Here is a 21184-nt window from a genome sequence, read left to right as displayed (position 1 = left end):
CTTTTTATAGAGCACCAACTTCTATATGGTTGTCATTAAATTGAGTTTATACAGTGCTGTGTATAACTGTATATTACTGACCATGAATGTGCATCATAAAATAAGATGATTGAATATCTTGTCTTAAACCAATGAGTGTTCTCCTTTTTCCTTGCGAGCAATGCGATGCGCATGCTTAATTAATTGACTGTATATTTTTACCTATTGAGACATTGTTTTTTGATTATACCAGAAGTAGTTGCAACATGCGATGCTGGTGGTCCCCTCTGTTGCAGTCTCTTGCACTCCTCTCTTGCCAGATTCACGGGATGCAAACTTTGTAGATGTTTGAACATACTTGCAGTCCACATGAATATGTCATCAGTGATGTCATTTGAGATGTCATCACTGATGTCATTTGAGATGTCATGAGTGATGTCATGAGTGATGTCACTGACCATGTCATGAGTGATGTAATATGTGACGTCATCAGCAGTGCATTGCGGGCGCGCGAGTTATAGTTAGCTGAACTAACTATAACGGGGGAATTTCAATGGTTTTGTATGAGTAAAATCTGAATCTAATTATAACATGTGTGAAACCTGTGGTTTTTACAGTGAATTTGCAAGGTTTTTTAAATGCTAATTCCTAACTATAACGTGTGTGAAACCTATGGTTTTTTCAGTGAATTTCTAAGATTTTTTAAATGATAATTGTTAAATGTATTAATTTTTTGATTTCTTTCTTTTTAAACTTTTTTTCTTTATTTTTATAATAAATATTTACATTTTCTTTTTTTCTTTTTCTTTTATATTTTAATGTAAGTTAAAAACAAAAACAAATACAAAAAAAATTATATATATTTTTTAAAAAAAATATAAAAATTTAATTCTACATAATTCTTTTTTTTGGATAAACACACCATACGCGTCTTTTGTACTGTAAGTCATACTCAGCGCATACGCGTGCATACGTCACAAATACGTATTGATGTTAAGCGGCGCATCAGCGCTTCCGTGTGCCGTCATTTGCGTTCGTACGACGCACGTTGCGCGTACCCCACAAAACATTTATAATGTTTACAATATATCTATGTATTTATTGTAAAGTTTAAATGTAGACATTACCTGTGATAATCAAAAAAATAGTTTATTTTCACTTTTAAGAAGCGTATATCACTTTTCAAAGCAATTTCGCACATCGCGACGGTACGTCGTACGTACACGCACCGTAAGAGCTCTGCTAGCGCACCCTAAGAGTACGCACAGTCATGTGACTGTAAAAGAAGACATTTTATTGGTTCATAATACTTCCTATTCCAACTTTTGAAAGACCCCTCCCATTTTGATCATTCTACTTGGACTTTCTGAGGAGCAGGATCATTTATTTGGAGCTGCAAACAAGTAGAACTTTTTCATCAATAGGGCTGGTCTGCCTCAATCACCATCTGAGAATTCATCTGATGAACATGAATTTGTAAATGAGCCTCCTCAAAAGAAAAAAAAAGAAGCATTCATTTGGAATTTTTTTAGTTTTCCAGAGGGCCAAAAAAAGGTGAATGCACCTAAGGCAGGGGTCTTCAATCTGTGGGGCGCGACCCCCAGGGGGGTTGTGGAGTCCTGGGAAGGGGGTCACAGATTGTCAGTTTGGCGTCAGGCTGATTGAGGGTGCTTACTGCGGAGGCCTAATTCACACCGAGGGGTGAAAAACAACAAAGCCTCATTAATAAGTAAAAGGTCTTTTAAAGACCTGTGAAGTACTCGGGTGCGGCTTTGTGTGTGTCCCTGAAGGTGTTTAAGCCCGGCTCACATACACGAGGAGGGGAAGGGATGGGGGGCAGGGGAGGGTGGCTGGGGGAGGAGGCTGTAAAGCACAAAGCATGAAACCTCATACCAGGCGGCTCCTGTGTGGGAGAAATTTGCCTGAGAGTCTGTTCTTCAGGTGAGATGTTGTTACAGCCTGTCCACCCCCGCCCCCAGCAGGGAGGCACAGAGATGCCCTCCCATGAGAGAGGAAGAAGAAGACGCAGAGAGATACTGACACCCCCCCTCCCACCCCCATGAGAGAGGCACAGAAAAGGTGGGTGGATGAATGGATGAAAGGGTGGATGGATGAAGATGGATGTATGGATGGATAAAAGGTTGCATGGATGAATGATGGATGGATGGATGGATGTGTAAAAAGGTGGGTGGATGAATGATGGGTGAATGGATGGATGAAAGGGTGGATAGATGAAGGATGTATGTATGGATGGAAGGAAGGATGAAACGGTAGATGGATGAAGGATGGATGTATGGATGGATAAAAGGTTGCATGGATCATGATGGATGGATGGATGGATGTGTGAAAAGGTGGGTGGATGAATGATGGGTGGATGGATGGATGAAAGGGTGGGTGAATGAAGGATGGATGTATGGATAAAGGGCGGATGGATGAAGGATGGTTGTATGGATGGAAGGATATAAGGGTGGATGGATGAAGGATGGATGGATGGAAGGAAGGATGAAACGGTGGACGTATGAAGGGTGGATGTATGGATGGATAAAAGGTTGCATGGATGAATGATGTATAGATGGATGTGTGGAAAAAGTGGGTAGATGAATGATGGGTGAATGGATGGATGAAAGGGTGGATAGATGAAGGATGTAGGGATGGAAGGAAGGATGAAATGGTAGATGGATGAAGGATGGATGTATGGATGGATAAAAGTTTGCATGGATGAATGATGGATGGATGGATGTGTGAAAAGGTGGGTGGATGAATGATGGGTGAAAAGGTGGGTGGATGAATGATGGGTGAATGGATGGATGAAAGGGTGGATAGATGAAGGATGTAGGGATGGAAGGAAGGATAAAATGGTAGATGGATGAAGGATGGATGTATGGATGGATAAAAGGTTGCATGGATCATGATGGATGGATGGATGTGTGAAAAGTTGGGTGGATGAATGATGGGTGGATGGATGGATGAAAGGGTGGATGGATGAAGGATGGATGGAAGGATGAAAGGGTGGATGGATGAAGGATGGATGTATGGATGATGGATAAAAGGTTGCATGGATGAAGGATGGATGGATGTGTGAAAAGGTGGGTGGCTGAATGATGGATGGAAAGGTGGATGGGTAAAGGATGGATGTAAGGATGAAAGGGTGGATGGATGAAGGATGGATGTATGGATGGAAGGATGAAAAGGTGGATGGATGAAGGATGGATGGATAGATGTGTGAAAGTATGGGTGGATAAATGATGGATGGATGGATGGATGGATGTGATGAGGTCTAACAGGCCCATTTATGGGTGTCGATAGTTGTTGATGATGAGGAGAACCAGTTTCTAGAAACTTTTGTTGGAAGGGGGTCCTTAAGCCTAAAATGGTTTTACATGGGGGTCTCTGCATCAAAAAGTTTGAACACCTCTGATCTAAGGTGACATGAAAGATATGTCAGGTCACACTATCAAGAGGTGACCTTACAAAAAATACTCTTTTTGGGACGGCAAGTAGGACCCTCATGTAAGGAATTTGCATCCAGTCAATTATGCAAGGGAGGAAACAAGCAGCAAACAGGATAATCCGCCACCTGCAGTGGCTAGCACCACATTTTTTTCCGTTGTAAATTTTGCAATCAGTTGCTGTGCTATGGAGAGCAATCTGTGGACCTCATAGTCAAGAGGCCGGAACAGCACCGTTGCCCAAAAATATATATATATTTTTTTACTTTTTAGTTTGAGGCCCACAATTATTTTGTTCCTAAAGTTCCATTTTTCTGGAGCTTTTTTCAAAAAAGAAAAAAAACAATGTTTAAAAAACTACAAAAAAACACATAAAACAACAAAGACAAAAAAAAATCTCTTTTCAGAACTACCTCTACTGGTCAAAAAAAAGAACTATATTTCTATGTTAGTCTGTAAAAGTTTGTCAGGTAGAATGTGTAGTTCATAAATGAATGAATGAATACATTAGTATTGAATGGTGAATGTGAAAGTGCAGAACTGTAAGGATGTGCTACAGCATAAATCCATTAGGTGTTTACTTATAGTATACTGTAGTACCTCTGAAGCACTTGAATGTAACATATGCATATAAATATGTTACAAGTCTATGCTTCAATTTGCACTATTGGTGAAACTGCCTGGATGAATTTGTATGTATTAAGGGCAGTTTTATAACCTCCTTGTGCCTCTTTTACACAACTGTTGCATCACATTTGAGATGCAGTGGTTGTATATAAGATGTACTATAATGTATGGTTGTTTACAATGTGACGTAATTGGAAGGTGCGTCACATTGTAAAGCCCTGCGCCAGAAGGAGGCTTTCTTGCACAGGTAGGGGATGTTCTGGTGCAGTAACACCACCTAAAAGTTAATAAGTGAAATCTAAAAGATTTGATTCAGTCACTTTTCAGTTATACTTCGTCAAAACCCTGCACTTCTTTGAAGCAGGTGTAAGGATTGACACAACATTATGACAATAGGGCCCAAAGAGCATTACTGGAGCTGCATTACGTTTCCAATGCAAGTCAAGCAATGTACCATCTTCACAGCACAGATATATCACATATCTGTGCCATTTTTGCCTCATAGTGCACCATATTGTAAATACGATGTATCCATGGTGGTGATGTAACAGTGCACAATAACTGTCATATCTCTGGGGATATACCACTTATTGTACAACTACTAATTACTGTTTTAATGTAGTGAATGCCTTACTACACACTGATCAATGAATCAGTAGAAAACTATACCAAGAGTAACAACGTTTTTGGTGGAATTGAAAAGATAGAAATTGCTAAAATCAACATAAATAAAACAAATATGCAGGTACATAGAAAAGTGTATGCACAGTCTGTAGGAGTTTGAAACACTCTACGTCCTAGGGCCCACTTTGTATCATGAATACTTGACTACTGACATAGGCCTCATTTATGAGATTTTGTTGTAGAAAAGTGCAGCAGACCTTCCTACTACGCTTCCCTATGGCAAAAGAAAAAGGCAGGAATGCGACATATCTATAAGATACAGCACATTCCTATTCTTTTCTCTTGCACCAATGCACAATGGTCTGCCTGCACCAATGCAGGAACCTTTGCACAATAGTGCAAGGCTGCCTGCATTCTCTTTCTCAATAGGGCAACCGTTTCTAACCTCATAAGCTCGACCACAAGTGTCAACTGCATGCAACAAATCATTACTCTGAAAATCACTCTCTTCATTAAAACAAGGCTCAGAACTTGAACTGTATTTCCATTCACCCAAAAAAACATCAGAAAAATTAGTTCTGTTAATTAGTCTTCTCCACTTACTTTTCGCCTTCAATAACTGGATTGGTTTATCTAGTATCCGAATTCTATTGATTATTGAAATAAATACTTTCATTTTTAATTCAAGAGCCTTCTCAACAATACTTTCAATATGTTTCTTCTTCTTATAAAATGCTGATTTTCTTTTAGATTTCTTCATATCCTTGAATAAGTTTAAGAGAACTCTATTGTGAAACATTCTTTTTCTAATTTCCTGAAATTGATTATTCCTCTTTTTAATATACAGTGTTTCTTTAGAACTTGATTTCCCATCATTTATATTTTTTCTCTTGTTTTTATTTTTTGTTGCAGACTTTCTTTTAATTTTTCACATTCTCCACACTATTCCCAGTGTTTGATAGTTTTTTTTAGAAAATCCTTTGTTGTCTTACCAGGAGTTTTTTTCTTTTTCACCACACATTGTTGTTCAGGTAAATCTTGTGGATGACTTGAAATAATAAGCTTTTCTATGTTGTTTGCTCCGTTCACTTTTTGAAGGCATGATGAATTTTTATTAGTGTTGATCAATGGAATCTGTTATGAAAAATATATATATAATGTTATAAAAATAAATCTATAAAATATACTATTGTATTACTAAACAAATACAATCTACAATGACTAACTATAGAAAAGAAGTGTGTAAGTGCATACATATTGCATAGGAGTTTGAAGAACTACATCTGCAAGAAGAGTACCTGAATGAATTTATAAGTGGTTGTATTTTGGAGCAGTGAATGGAATATTACATGGTGCTAAATGCATCAGTAGAGCAGTACAAGGGGAGACACAGAGTATTTGCTGCAACATCATGGATACTAACTTGGGAATTGAAGGTGTGAAAGACAAGTGTGCACGTGGATAGAAGACTGCATGCATACAGCATAGGGGTTTGAAGCAGTCCTTGTCCTAAGGACTACTTCGCTGCATGAGTTCTTGAGTACTGAGTGAATGATTACAGTACTGTAAGAAGAGTGTCATAGTGAATCCATAAGTGCTTCCGTTTTAGTGCACTGAATGATTAGTACATCCTACTGAATGAGTCACTACAACAGTGCAACAGCAGTGACAGAGTATTTGGGGGAACTGTAAGGATATAAACTGGAGAATTGAAGATGTGAAGGACAACTGTGCAGGTGGATAAAAGACTGCATGTATAGTGCATAGGGGTTTGAAACAGTCCATGTCCTAAGGCCTACTTCGCTGCATGAGTACTTGGGTACTGACTGTATGGTTAGAGTACTTTAAGGAGAGTGTCTAAGTGAATATATACATGCTTGAGTTTTACTGCAGTATATGGATTAGTACATACCGCTGAATAGGTCACTACAACAGTGCAAGGGCAATGACAGAGTGTTTGCTGAAAGTGTATGGATACAGACTGGGGAATTGAAGATCTGAAAGAAAAGTGTGGAGGTGGATAGAAAACTGCATGCATAATGGATAGGGGTTTGAAGTAGTCAATGTTCTAAGGCCTTCTTTGCTGCATGAGTACTTGGTTTCTGACTGAATGATTACAGTTCTGCAAGCACAGTGTCTGACTGAATTTATAAGTGCTTGAGTTTTAGCGCAGTGACTGCATTAGCACATACTGCTGAATTGGTCACTACAAAATTGCAACAGCAGTAACAGAGTATTTGGTGGAAGTGTTAGTATACAGAGTGAAAATTTGAAGATGTGAAAGACAAGTGTGAAGGTGGATAAAAGACTGCATGTATAGTGCATAGGGGTTTGAAACAGTCCATGTCCTAAGGCCTACTTCACTGCATGAGTACTTGGGTACTGACTGAATGATTAGAGTATTATAAGGAGAGTGTCTAAGTGAATATATACATGCATGAGTTTTACTGCAGTAAATGGATTAGTACATACAGCTGAATGAGTCAATACAACAGTGCAAGGGCAATGACAGAGTATTTGTTGGAACTGTAAGGACACAGACTGGGGAATTGAAGATGTGAAAGATAAGTGTGCAGGTGGATAGAAGACTGCATGCATAGTGTATAGGGGTTTGAAGCAGTCCATGTTCTAAGGCCTACTTCGCTGTATGTGTACTTGGGTACTGACTGAATGATTACAGTTCTGCAAGCACAGTGAAAAGTGAAAAGTGAAAAAATTCTTTATTGTATTGTTAATAAAAACCATTACAATGTTACATGCTATATTGGTTAAAAAAAAGAAAAAAAATTTACTTATTAAGAGAAAAGAGTGCTGCGAGTACTCATATTAAAACACTATTGATAAAAGAGGAAAGAACCTTGGCGGTTCTGTAAGTCCAAATGATTCTTGTACTCGTTCACAACTAATGTAATACAGATTAAAAAATTTCGAGATTTCTAATTTGTATGATCTTTTCTTCTGTTTTCAAAGTTATTAACATACTTGATTGCTCTACAAATAAATTAAGGGTCCACTGAGTCCAGAATTTGTAGGATCGCTGACCGACATCTGCGAATTTGTTTTTCCTTAAATTTTGCCTTTAGTAAGCATTGGCGTTTACTATCCAATGCTGGACAAATGCAAATCAGGTGGATCATATCTTGCACAGCGGCACCACATAAGTTGCACCCGTTTAGACCTGATGTTCTCCAGCCAGGTTGGTCCGCATTTGTGGGTCATTTTCCCATACGTAGAGTTAAATATTTATGTTTGAGGTGCGATGGAAAGGCAAGCCCGAAATAGGCTGCGGGTGCCAGCTTTTTGTAAGAATGTAATACAATCCATGCGTGTGATCGATGTCTCAGGGTTACTTTATCATTGTTCAAGGAATGCATGTTGGCTGCCTTTTTTGTTACCTTCTTAAATGCAGGTAAAGGTAACTTCCTGTTCCACAATGATGCCAACTCTGTAATTTCAAGGGAAGATTTTAGGTACTTCGCATACTTGGAGTTGGGATTATTTTGGATGACTTCCCAAACTGCAAAGTTGATTTCGGTATCACGGTTCAACCAGATGCCGTACCAAAATTTGACTGTCTCATAATTTTTGTGCAATGTTTGTGACTGCATGCCAAATTCAAGCCGTAACTGCGCGGGAGAGGCATCACATGGTACTCCAAATATGCGTTTATACACTCTTATTTGGATTTTATCTAAGAGTGGAGCACTCCTTCCGCAATGTAACACGCTTCCGTAGGCTATTGTTGGCTTGGTTTTGATAACTGTTAAAAGGGGAGTGAACAAGGGACTTTTTAACTTCTTGTATAAAGTGCTGAATGCTGACCCTTTCTTCTCTATGGCGTCAAAGTGCATGCAAAAGGTGAACCGTCTGTCCAAAAGTATCCCCAGATACTTGTTGCTTTCTACTCCTTCCAGTTTCTTATTGTTGATGGTAAAATGTGAATGTTTTATACGACGCTGGGTTATTATCATGACCTTTGTTTTCTTGATGTTTATTTCCAAGAGATTCTGTTCAGTGTAATCCTCCAGTTCCTGTACGAGGCGTTGCAGTCCTATTTTGGTGTGACTAAGGAGTACAACGTCATCGGCGTAGGAAAGATGTGTGAGGGGCAATGTTCCTAGCCGTGGATGATGTGCGTTGACCCCATCTAGCCTTGGTGACAAATCGGCCATGAATAAGTTGAACAAATGGGGGGCCAAGAGACAACCTTGCTATAGTCCTGCGCACGTACTGATTTTCTGTGTAAGCCGATGACCGTTGTTAATCTTTCCCTGCATCCAGGTATTGGTATATAGTTCAATTATTGAGTTGAAGATCGCGTTTGGAAGACCCTGCTGCTTTACTTTAGCCCAGAGTAACTGTTGGCATGCACGGTCAAATGCCGCCTTGAAATCCACGAAGCATAGATATAGGGTTTGATGATTTTGCAAGCTTTTCTCGGCTATCAGACTTATTGCTATAGCATTCACCATGGTACCTGTACCGCGGCGCCCGGACTGATTCACGGGAATTTTGTTGTTGTCATCTGACCATTTTATAAGCTCAGTTAATACCAGTGAGGCATAATGTTTGGCCTCAGCGTCCATGAGCGCTATTAGGCGGTAATTAGCAGGGTTTTTCCGATCACCGCTTTTGTATATTGGGTTGATGACTGTCCCTCTCCAGCTTTCTGGGATCCGCCTGGTGATGTGTATTGTCCGGAACAGTTTGTTGAAGTTGCTGGCCCAATGATGGGGATCTACTTTATAAATTGCCTGGGGAATGCCATTCGGTCCTGGAGCGCTGTCTTGCCTGCTTTTCTTTTTTATTTGTAATATATCTAGATCGTCATATGTTCGTGGTATGTCGTCTGGACCTTTCTGTTTGTTATCCACGATGTTTGTCAAATCAGAGGCTGTTGTCAACTGTGTCTCAGCGTTAGAGGTTTTAAATACTGAGACTGCTTTTGATGGTGAATATATCCTGGAATTTATTGAAAAGGTGTCCTATAAATGTTGTACCCATGCCATTTCTGTGATGCATGTCGTGCTTATAACATTTGCAGGTCTATTTAGAGAGTTTACCTGCAGCCAAAATGCTCTGGAGACGTTTTTTTTTACGTTATATAATATTTTTGCCCAGAAGGTGGTAACCTTATTTTTTTTCTCAATCCAGATTTGTTTCTTATATGATTTCTTGATGAGACGGACATCCTGCCATAGCTTGGAATGCGGACTGTGACCTTGTGCTCTCCTCACAGACCGCCGTAGACTCCTTCTCAAAGAGCGAGTTGTCTGGCTGAGGTGGTTACAGTTTTGTTTGTTGGGCCTTGTTTTGACGTTGGTTCCGGTGTTTGGTAATTTGTTTGTGAAATCAGTCCATGTTTCAACTGTCAATTCATTGCCCGTGGGGAACCTTTGCATTAGATTCTTTGCATCTAGTGCTATTTGCGGTAGTGTTGCGCTCGTCCACCTTAAGCATTTCAGATGTATTGTTGATGTTTCCCCTGCTAGTATTGGGGCATGTAGATGTTTTGGTGGAGTTAAATTAATTTCTACATACTGAGCCGAGTGGTCACTGTCTGGAGAGTATATAATTTTGAACTTTTTAATTAATCCGAGGAGTGGAGGAGAGACTACGGTGTAATCCAGTATTGTGCTTGTGCAAGGACCGATGTGGGTACTGTTGGCGGGTCTATCTTGTTTTATTCTCCCGTTTAAAACTCACATCCCTTGCTGCTCGAGCTCCCACATGAATTGCCGACCCACTTTGTCGATTCTCATTGCATACGGGATTTCCTGTGATTCAACAGCCCAAAATTCATTAGCAGAGATGATGTTATCTTCATCTTCATGCGGATGTAGTAGATTGGCGTTGAAATCACCTGAGTATTATTTCCCAGTTTGGTTCTTCGAGACGGAGTTCTGATATAACATCGCAGATTTTTTTGAAGAGCTCTTGCTTTACTATGCGTTTTGGGTGGGCGTATATATTGATGAGGATAACTGTTCCAATACCGGCCTGAGGTCCCATTTCAAGTTTAATTATTTGCATATCAGCAGTCGATGCGGATAATTGGGAGGACTTTATATTAAGTGCGGGGGAAATATAAACCAACAGGCCCCCCTTTGCTCGCCCGAAGTTCTCGGCTCGAGTAGCACTAACATGAAAACCTATTCTACCTGGAATGTCAACTGGAGCTACTAGCCATGTATCTTGTAGTGTGATGATTTCATAGGTGTCCCAGGAATCCGTTTTTCTTTTGTCAGTTACAATGTCTTTTGCACCAGCGACATTCCAGGATAGAATTTTTATGGGGCTTAGATCCATTTTGCCCTCCTGGGTTTTAATTCAACCTTCTCTTATTGAACGATTTGGTTTAGAAAAGTATTCAGGTTTCGTGTTATCCGCATCCCTGGCACCTTGTAGCACCGAGTGTGTCGATCGTCTTGCCAGTAAACTGTTCTCTCTTGCAGTGTGTTTCAATAAGAGAGGGGACGGGTATCCTGGTATTACCTCTGCCTTCAAGGTGATTCCCCATTCCTCGAATTTAGTGATTTCATGCAATATCTCCGCTGCCAATTCTGCGTGCCTCCAGGTCGTTAAGGTGCATTTCTTTACTATGTTTGTACCAAAGTTCACGAATTCTATTGACAATAGATCATCTGACGTTATATGGTTGAGAATTGGAATTGCTGTCATCAGATGTAGGATGTTTCCTCTATTTAAATAATCTTGTGGGCCTTGTGTTTCATAATTTGGGATGAAAATAATCCTATCCTTTTTGTTCGATTTTATTCCTTGCGTTACCACAGGACTGGACAGTGCCCGATTGTTTATCCACTGTTGCATAGTATTTTCTTTTGCTCTGTCCCTTATGACATGTGATGTATTTTTCGTGTTGTACTTATTCTCATACCTCCGGGTGTCTTCCGGGTGCTCAATTGCAACAACTTTTGACTTTTCACATTTCGAGCCACACAACTCAAAATTGAATGCGTGTTCGTTGAGTGGTTTCATATTGAGTGGATATATACTTGTTGCTATTTCCGGGCCACCAGTTGGCTGTGTGTCTTCAAAATCCGTTTTTATCTTTACTATTAGCTGACATTGAGGAATTTTGTCGTATTTCGTAATGACTTGCCTTTTATTTTTGGTGTCCCATCTGTTGGAAAATCTGATGGGACTGCACCTAGTTTGCTGGGTATGGAATACTCCTTGTTTGGAGCTGTCATGTTTGGGACTTCCCACCCTTGGACGTTCCTGTTTATCCATAATGCGCAAGTTATGCTTCTCTCCTATTAGGGTCCTTGTTTTGTATTAATTTAATCCCCTTATCTTTCTAATGACCTTTTGGGTACCCTACTATAGTGTTTGGTTGTGTAGGTACATATTCGGCACTCTCGAGACTCCAGTTAGCGCCGCTCTTTTCTGAGGAGTGGGTCGCATATTCATCGTTGTTACTTCCATGGATAACAATGGATTTAGTCTTGGCACATGAGCTGTCCCAGTAGGGTGTGCCTCCATGTCTTTTGGCTGTTGTTCCCCCTCATTTAGATTTTGAGGCTGGTGTTGTTCTTGATTCTTAGTCGTTTTGCATGACTGATTTTCCCCCTTTGCTTTTTGAATTACGGAATTTGTTGACGCTTTGAAGAAGTTGAGGATTGGATAATTGGCCAGGGCCTTCGTGTTACTGGATCTACTGTTTAATTGTTGTTTTCTTATCTTTTTTGCACGTTTTCTCTGTCGTTTCGTTAGTGCTTGTTGTTGGGGTTCTGCAATATTTGTTTTTTCCAATCCTGGACATACTTTTACAATCAGGGATTGATTTTGATTAGTCTCACCCTGGGGATCTGTCCCTGTTGTAGTTTGTTCTTTAATTAAGTGGCCAATTTTTGTATCAGATATCTTTTTTTTCTTGAGGTTTGAATTTGTTGAAAGTGAAAATCGCAATCCGGCTATGTCTTCATTGGTCGTGACATTGTGAGGGTCAAATATGCAGTTGCTGCCATATTTAGTGTGTTTACATTCCTGCAAAATGTTTTCCAATATTGTCGGTAAGTCCTTTAATTTTTTCAAGTATAGGACTACATGCGCAATTTGAAGGCTGATCCTAGTGATTCTTATAATCCTGTAGAGTTGCAAAAGCGTTTGCCAAAGTATCCAGTTTTTTATTTATATCAGAAATATGCTCGGCAATTATGCTCATGAGGTTTATTTGGATGTCAAGTTTGTCAGACTGCATGTTCAACGTTTTGACTGACGTTTCTAGTATTTTCCCCAGAGCGCTGTGCAATTTGAATATAGATTCTAAATTTTGACTGGTGCCATGCTTTTCTGATTGTTGGCACTGGTAGACCTTGTGGTTCGATGTATTGCCTTTGCTGATTGTGTTTACCTCGACTTTTTCCCTCGCCTTATCAGCTTGTTGTTTGATATTTGATTTGGTCGAGGGACTTGTGTTCCCTGGGATTTTTGGAGGTACTTCGTCCGACAGTTCCATTGCACTAGATATCTCTGGTTAACAGTCAAAATATCGACTACAAAATATCGAATGGACATAATATCGAGTTTAAAATATAGAATGGACAAAATATCGAATGGACAGAATATAGACATCAAAAATATTGTTTTTAAGGTAAGTAATGTAATATCGAATGTTAAAAATATAGACAGTTAAAATATCGAAGTATATAATATAGGTTATTAAAATTATCCAATTTTTAATAATATCGAACTTTTTATAGTGTTTTTTATGTTATTATTTGTGTGAAAAGTGTGTATTTATGTTATAATTTATTTTAATTATTATGTTTTTTTTTTAATGTTTGTGTAATTTAATTCTGGAGCGGGTTGTGGGTTTATAGGGGAATAGAGTGGGAAGTAATTTAATTATGATTAATTAAATATGTAAATGTATTTAATGTTATTCATTTTTAATTAATTGTTAATTAATTTATATTTGGTAATTAATTATATTTTAATTGGCAATTAATTTTTATTAATTGATTAATTGTTAATTATGTTAATTTTACTAATTTATTTTCTGTAGCGGGTTGTGGGTGTATAGGGGAATAGGGTGGGAATTAATTTAATTATCAATAATTAAATATGTAAATTTATTTATTGGTATTAATTTTTAATTAATTGTTAATTAATTTATATTTGGTAATTCATTAAAATTTAATTGGCAATTAATTTTAATTAATTGATTAAATGCTAATTATGTTAATTTTACTAATTTATTTTCTGTAGCGGGTTGTGGGTTTATAGGGGAATTGGGTGGGTAGTAATTTATTTATAATTAATTAAATACGTAAAAAAAAAAATTGGGTATTTATTTCAAATTAATTGTTGAATATTTTTTTTATGGGTAATTAATTACATTTGAATTGCCAATTAATTTTATTTAATTGATTAATTGCTAATTATGTTAATTTTACTATTTTATTTTTTGTAGTGGGTTGTGTGTTTATAGGGGAATAGGATGGGAAGTAATTTATGTATAATTAATTAAATAAATCAATGTATTTAATTGTATTTAATTTGAATTAATTGTTAATTAATTTTTAAATGTTAAATTATTAAATGTTAATTTGTAATTAATTTGTATTAATAGGTAAATAATTGTATTAATTAAATTTAATTTGTAATTTTAATTGATTGATTATTATTATATATTAAATTGGTAATTACTTTTAATACATTTTTTATAGATATTAATTTTTCACTATGCTATCCAACGCTTTCCCTAAAGTTGCACTCTTTGGAGTGGGAATAGTAATTTTAACCCCTAGGCTATCCAACGCTTTATCTACTGTTGCACTCTTTGGAGTGGGAATACTAATTTTAACCCCTACGCTATCCAACACTTTCCCTACAGTTGCACTCTTTGGAGTGGGAATAGTAATTTTTACCTCTACGCTATCCAATGTTTTTCCTGCTGTTGCACTCACTGGAGTGGGAATAGTAATTTTACCCCTACGCTATCCAACGTTTTCCACACTGGTGTACCCACTGGAGTGGGAATAGTAATTTTTACCTCTACGCTATCCAACGCTTTCCCTACTGTTGCACTCACTGGAGTGGGAATAGTAATTTTTGCCCCTACGCTATCCAACGCTTTCCTCACTGTTGCACCCACTGTTGTGGGAATAGTAATTTTTACCTCTACGCTATCCAACGCTTTCCCTACTGTTGCACTCTTTGGAGTGGGAATAGTAATTTGAACCCCTACGCTATCCAACACTTTCCCTACTGTTGCACTCTTTGGAGTGGGAATAGTAAATTTGACCCCTACGCTATCCAACACTTTCCCTACTGTTGCACTCTTTGGAGTTGGAAGAGTAAATTTTACCCCTACGTTATCCAACGCTTTCCCTACTGTTGCACTATTTGGAGTGGGAATAGTAATTTTTACCTCTACGCTATCCAACGCTTCCCTACTGTTGCACTGTTTGGAGTTGGAATAGTAATTTTTCCCCCTACCCTATCCAACGCGTTACCTACTGTTGCACCCACTGGAGTGGGAATATGAATTTTTACCCCTACGCTATCCAACGCTTTCCCTACTGTTGCACCCACTGGAGTGGGAATAGTAATTTTAACCCTTACGCTATCCAACGTTTTCCCTACTGTTGCACTATTTGGAGTGGTAATAGTAATTTTTACCTCTACGCTATCCAACGCTTTCCCTACTGTTGCACTCACTGGAGTGGGAATAGTAATTTTTACCCCTACGCTATCCAACGCTTTCCCTACTGTTGCACTCTCTGGAGTGGGAATATTATTTTTTACACTTCTGCTATTAAACGGTAATAATATTGGAAATGATTTATTATATTATGTTACTATATATATATGTTTTAAAAATATGATTGTAATTTTTTTTTATAACTTTAATTAATTATTTAATTATTATAAGTTAATTTAAGTATTTATAAGTATATTTTAGTAATTAAATGTTAATATTAATTTAATTTAACACTGTTTTTAACAAAGTCGATATTTTTATAAAATATTTTTGTAAATGATATTTTTAACTCGATATTTTTGTGCTTACCTGTTTGTAGATACAAACTCGATATTCTGTCTGTAGATATTTTGTCATCGATATTTTTGCTACTCGATATTCTGTCCCTCGATATTATGTCAGTGATCCGATATCTCTATTATGGGTGTGCACTGTCGAGATGCTAGATTTGTTTTTTTAAATGGATCCGCAAGTATGTAAACTTCCTCATCAGACCCACTTGTTATCTCGATTAAATTTACTGTTGCTGGCTCCAAAGGTGCTTGGTTGCATATTTGACCGCCTACCAGAATTTTACTTTGAGCATCGTTGAATGCTATTGCGAACTTGTTCAATTGATTTGTTTGCTTAGGGTTAGTTTCACTTGCACTCCAATTCAGTTTGACATTGACATTGACTGGGATTATGCTTTGCACTTGTGAGGTTGCTTTGTTGACGAAAGGGGTTTGGGACTCCAACCAGGAACTACACACCTCGTCTTTTTTTTTGGAGTCAAAAATTGCTTGGTTAGGTCGTGACTCTTGTCTGGGTGTCGAATGATTGTTTAGTTGATCTTTATATGCTGCGTCTGAGTTGGTGGTGTTAATGGATCGCTGGTCATTACCTGTCCCTTGGGGGTTGCCCACCCCTAGTTGCTCCAGGTTATGTCACTTATTGATATTACTGGGGATGTAATTGTCCTTATTGCTTGCTTTTGACTTGTGTTTGGTGAGCCATTTGTTTGCGAATATTCCGTGGAGCTATCCATGATCCTTTTGGAGGGGCTTAACAGTATTTTATACTTGAATTGGTCTGGCACCTGGTCATGAGTTCCAACTTCCATGTGAACTTGGGCTTGTGTTTGAATCTGATGCTTAATATTTCCTTTGGTTATGGACAGGTGGGCCTCTTGGGCCATTGATGTGCACCTGCCTGATTCTTCTTTTCCGTTACCATTTGCTGAACAAGTGTTTAGTTTTGGTGTGGTAGATGAAATCTGTACCGTTTGCGTGTTCACTTTACTCGGTGTCAGAGGTTTTTGTAAACCATTTGGAGTTACTGGCATTGTGTAGATTGCTGTAATGGGGTCTTTCAAGAATGAAAATTTGCCCGTGTGATTCATGGTTCCAAAAATCGAATAAATTGGAGGAATTAAGGTGTTTTTTTCAGAATTGACTACGTTGTTATCGGAATTATTAATTACTGATTTGATTTTTGATTTCCGTTTTGTTGGTTTCGCAGGAGGGCTGACGTCTGATGTAATGTGAACTGAAATTATCGCCCCTTTGTGTTTATTGTTTTATTGTATCTTTTTTTTTTCCTTCTCCCTCTTTCCTTGCTCATTACATTGACACTGACCTGGGAGAGTGACTACTGAATTGTACGGGGTTCAGTGAACTGATTTGCAGGTTCAGTGGGCCTGTAGACTTGTTACTTTGTTATCTTATTGAATTGTTGGCTTAGCTGGATTGTTGGCTTAGCTGGATGAGTCAGGTAAGTGGTTGAATTGTTGATTATCGCTTGTCTCCTCCCTCCTACGCTGCCATCTCTTCACTGCTCTGTATAGCTCCTTAGCGCTCTTTCGAGATGTCCTCTTATCCTACTATGACACAGGGCAGGCGATAGAGTGGCGACTCTGGAGATCTTGTTAGGGGAGGGAGAGAAAAATAGGGAAGTACTGGGCAGAGCTGCCGGGTCGTTCAATGACCTCTCAAAAAGTTTTGATGGTGGCAAAGCGAGGTGAAGGTGAGGTGAAGGCAGAGAGAGTAATGAGGCGGGTCCGGGACAGCCTGGACGAAGCAGGGCTAGGCTGGGCTAGGCTGGACTGGACTGCCACCATAGACCAACTCAAAAATGCCCCCATGCTCCGCCCCCCTCACTACTGCCTGCTCCTCACCGCTTTGTTCCCGACTGTGCTCGCATACTCGCAGACAGTCCTCCTCAGTGTCCTCCTCAATATGTGCCAGTGTGTGCCCCTGCCGCTGGGTCTCTCGAATCACCGCTCTCCGGATGTGGGCTCTGACTCAGCCCCCCGACCTGTGCCAACCCTGCTCCTGCTGCAATCCTGCAATCCTGCCTCAGCTTCAGGCACGGACTCGGACTCGGCTACAAATCAACCCGGGCCCGGACTCGGATCCGGGTGCGGCTCACAGGTCAGCTCGGCTCCTCGGCTCCGGTTCACGGCACACGGCGCACGGTACACAGCATACGGCTCCCGGCCCCGATGGAGGCTCAGCCGGCGCGCACCACCTCCTCTGCACTCCTCTGCTTGGCTGCTCGACCGCAAGCACAGTGCCTGACTGAATTTATAAGTGCTTGAGTTGTAGCGCAGTGACTACATTAGCACATACTGCTGAATGGGTCACTACAATAGTGCAACAGCAGTGACAGAGTGTTTGGTCGAAGTGTAGGATACAGAGTGCAGAATTGAAGATGTGAAAGACAAGTGTGCACGTGGATAGCACACTGCATGCATACAGCATACGGGTTTGAAGCAGTCCATGTTCTAAGGCCTTCTTCGCTGCATGAGTACTGGGTACTGACTGAATGATTACAGTTCTGCAAGGAGAGTGCCTGACTAAATTTATAAATGTCTAAGTTTTAGCACAGTGAATGGATTAGTACATACTGCTGAATGGTGTTTGGTGGAATTGTAAGAATACAGACTGGGGAATTAAAGATGTGAAAGACAAGTGTGCAGGTAGATAGAAGACTACATGTATAGTGCATAGGGGTTTGAAGCAGTCCATGTCCTAAGGCCTACTTCGCGGCAAGAGTACTTGGGTACTGACTGAATAATTACAGTTCTGCAAGCACAGTGCCTGACTAAATTTATAATTGCTCGAGTTTTAGCACAGTGAATGCAATAGCACATACTGCTGAATGGGTCACTACAATAGTGCAACAGCAGTGACAGAGTGTTTGGTGGAAGTGTAAGGATACAGAGTGCAGAATTGAAGATGTGAAAAACAACCAAATCATTCTCTCTCAATTTTCTCGAATGGGAACTGAGTCATAGATTGATTCTAGACAAATAACAGTGTTTCTTATAAATAGAGTGTATAGATACTGATCTTTTATTTCTGAACCAATTCCCTCTCATGAGTTGCACTCTGATTTTTCTCTCACTGATTGGTCCACTGAAGTATCTTGGTTGTCATTGCTCTCCTGAATATCAGTGTTGAAGGATTTGTACCTGTGATCGAGTGAAGTGTTGGCAGATAAGCCCTTAATGTAGAATTTAACACAGTTTTTAAATCAAGCTCCCAAGAGTAGCATGCCACACTACTTTCTTTAGTGTACACATAAAGTGCTCAATAAGTCTGTTGGCCTGCGGCCACAGAGGTGTACTCTTATGCTGCTTTATATTCAGATGCTCAAAGAAATATTTTAACTCACAACTGGTAATTGGTTGGCCAGTGTCAGATTTCAACATAGCTGAAAACCCCCCTGTTGCAAAGATGCCATCTAGTCTATCAATGACGTCTTGAGTGGCAGATGGGAGATCCTCAATTAAGGGTAAATCATAAGTATTCATCCACAATCACTATCAGGTGATGTACATTGTCAAGTGGACCAAAAAAGTCAATGGACACTCTCTACAATGCTTGCTTCAGGAAACTTGACATGTTCAAGGTGTGTTGAGTCACTGTAGTATAAAGACAGCAACACAGATGACAAGCCTTTAATTCCTTCTCCTCCCGCTCATCAAGATACAGGAACCAGATTTAGTTTTAGAGAGCTCATTTGGAGGTAACGATTCTACAATGTCCTACATGAGCCACTTCAATCACCGTCTACCTAAGACTCTCCAGAATCAGGATTCTCAACCCTCACAATATAATTCCTTCCTGAGTTATGGAGAGTTTATGTTTGACATTTTTGCGTTTTTGATGTTCACTGTTACTTATGAGAGGTGTAGGGTGATGGTTCCATGACACTTATATTTTTCAACTTTAGCATGTTACTATCATAGTTCGGGCCAGTGATAAATTGGGCAAACAGAATGGCAGCTGGTGTATTTGCTTTTACAATTAAATTGATATCGGCTTCAGCTGTCTTGGATGGTGTACCATGACTTTGTATAGGTTTTCTAGAAAGATAGTCAGCAGGGTTCTGACCCTTCCCTGGATGATGCACAATGTTATTATTGTACTCTTGTAGTCGTAATCCCTATAATTCATTGTGAGGAGGCATCTTGGCCTTTGGATTGCCAAATATAGTAAGCAAAACTTGATTAGCAGTTACCAGTGTAAAAGGTTTTCCATACATGAACCATGGCTAAACTTTCGATTTCAGGTTGTGAATAAGCACGTTCTGTTTGGGACAAGCTCATGCTTGCATATGCCACAGTATGCCTTCGAGCACTCTGATGTTTGCTATGCTGAGCAAGTATGGAGCCTACCCCAACTAGGCTAACATCGATAACAACCTCTGTATGAAGTTCTAGGTTGAAATATGCCATTTTAGTAGCATTCTCAATGGCTTGTTTGATTTTTTTTAAAACATTTCTTACATACCTGTGACCAAATTAAATGACATTTTCTTTTTTTTGCCAACTCTCTCAATGAAGCACTTAAAGTGGCAATGTCTCTACTGTATCTGGAACAGTAGCTGGCCATGCCAATAAATGAATGCACCATAGAAACATCTTGTGGGGGATCAGCATTTGACAGCCCTTGTAAAGCAGAATCAGGTGTTATATCCCCATCCGGAAAGATATGGGCAAATATTGTTATCTTTGTTTTCTGGAACTCACCTTTATCTGCATTCAAAGTCAAACCTGCATCTGCAAGTAAATGACCTACTTGTGTGAGAGCTTAATAATGCGCTTTTTATGTTGCTCTGAAAACTAATACATGTCATCACTATAACTTAACCCATTCATGGCAGGCTGTATGATACTTCGAATCAGTGACGGCTCCTTGAGGGAGTGCTGTGGGGTTGTGGGGTGAGGTGGGGGAGGGGCAGGGTGGGGGGTAGTAAACTCCGGCATATGGCCGAACGGAGGTAAGTAAATAAATCAATAAATAAAAAAAATAACATAGAGAGTTCTGCAAAGCCAAATGGCGATGCAGGGCGCGCAATGTAATTCATTTTATTTATTTACTTACCTCCGTTCGGCCATATGCCGGAGTTTACTACCTCCCACCCTGCACCTCCCCTGCCACGCCTCATCGCCTTGCAGCACTCCCTTGAGGAGCCACCACTGCTTCGAATGTTGTCTTGAAAAAGTTATGCAGCCCATGACAATCCAGAACTTACCTTTTTGTATCCAAACAGATCAACATGTGTTGAAAATGTAAAAATGTACCTGCAACTTTCTTTGAGTTCCAACTGATGACAACCTTTATTCAAACCAAGGTGAGAGAAAACCGTTGCACCATTTAATTGTGTTATCATGTCAGCAATGTGTGGACCTGGACATTGCTCTTGTTCATCTGCCTTGTTTGCCTGACGCACCCCAACCCATATCTGTAGAACTCATTTGTTGTATTTTTAGGCAATACCCCAA

The sequence above is a fragment of the Lissotriton helveticus genome, chromosome 2_1, assembly GCF_964261635.1.
Source record: "Lissotriton helveticus chromosome 2_1, aLisHel1.1, whole genome shotgun sequence".
In the NCBI taxonomy this organism is placed as follows: Eukaryota; Metazoa; Chordata; class Amphibia; order Caudata; family Salamandridae; genus Lissotriton; species Lissotriton helveticus.
The sequence above is the reverse complement of the archived record's forward strand: the minus strand, read 5'-3'. Positions refer to the sequence as shown.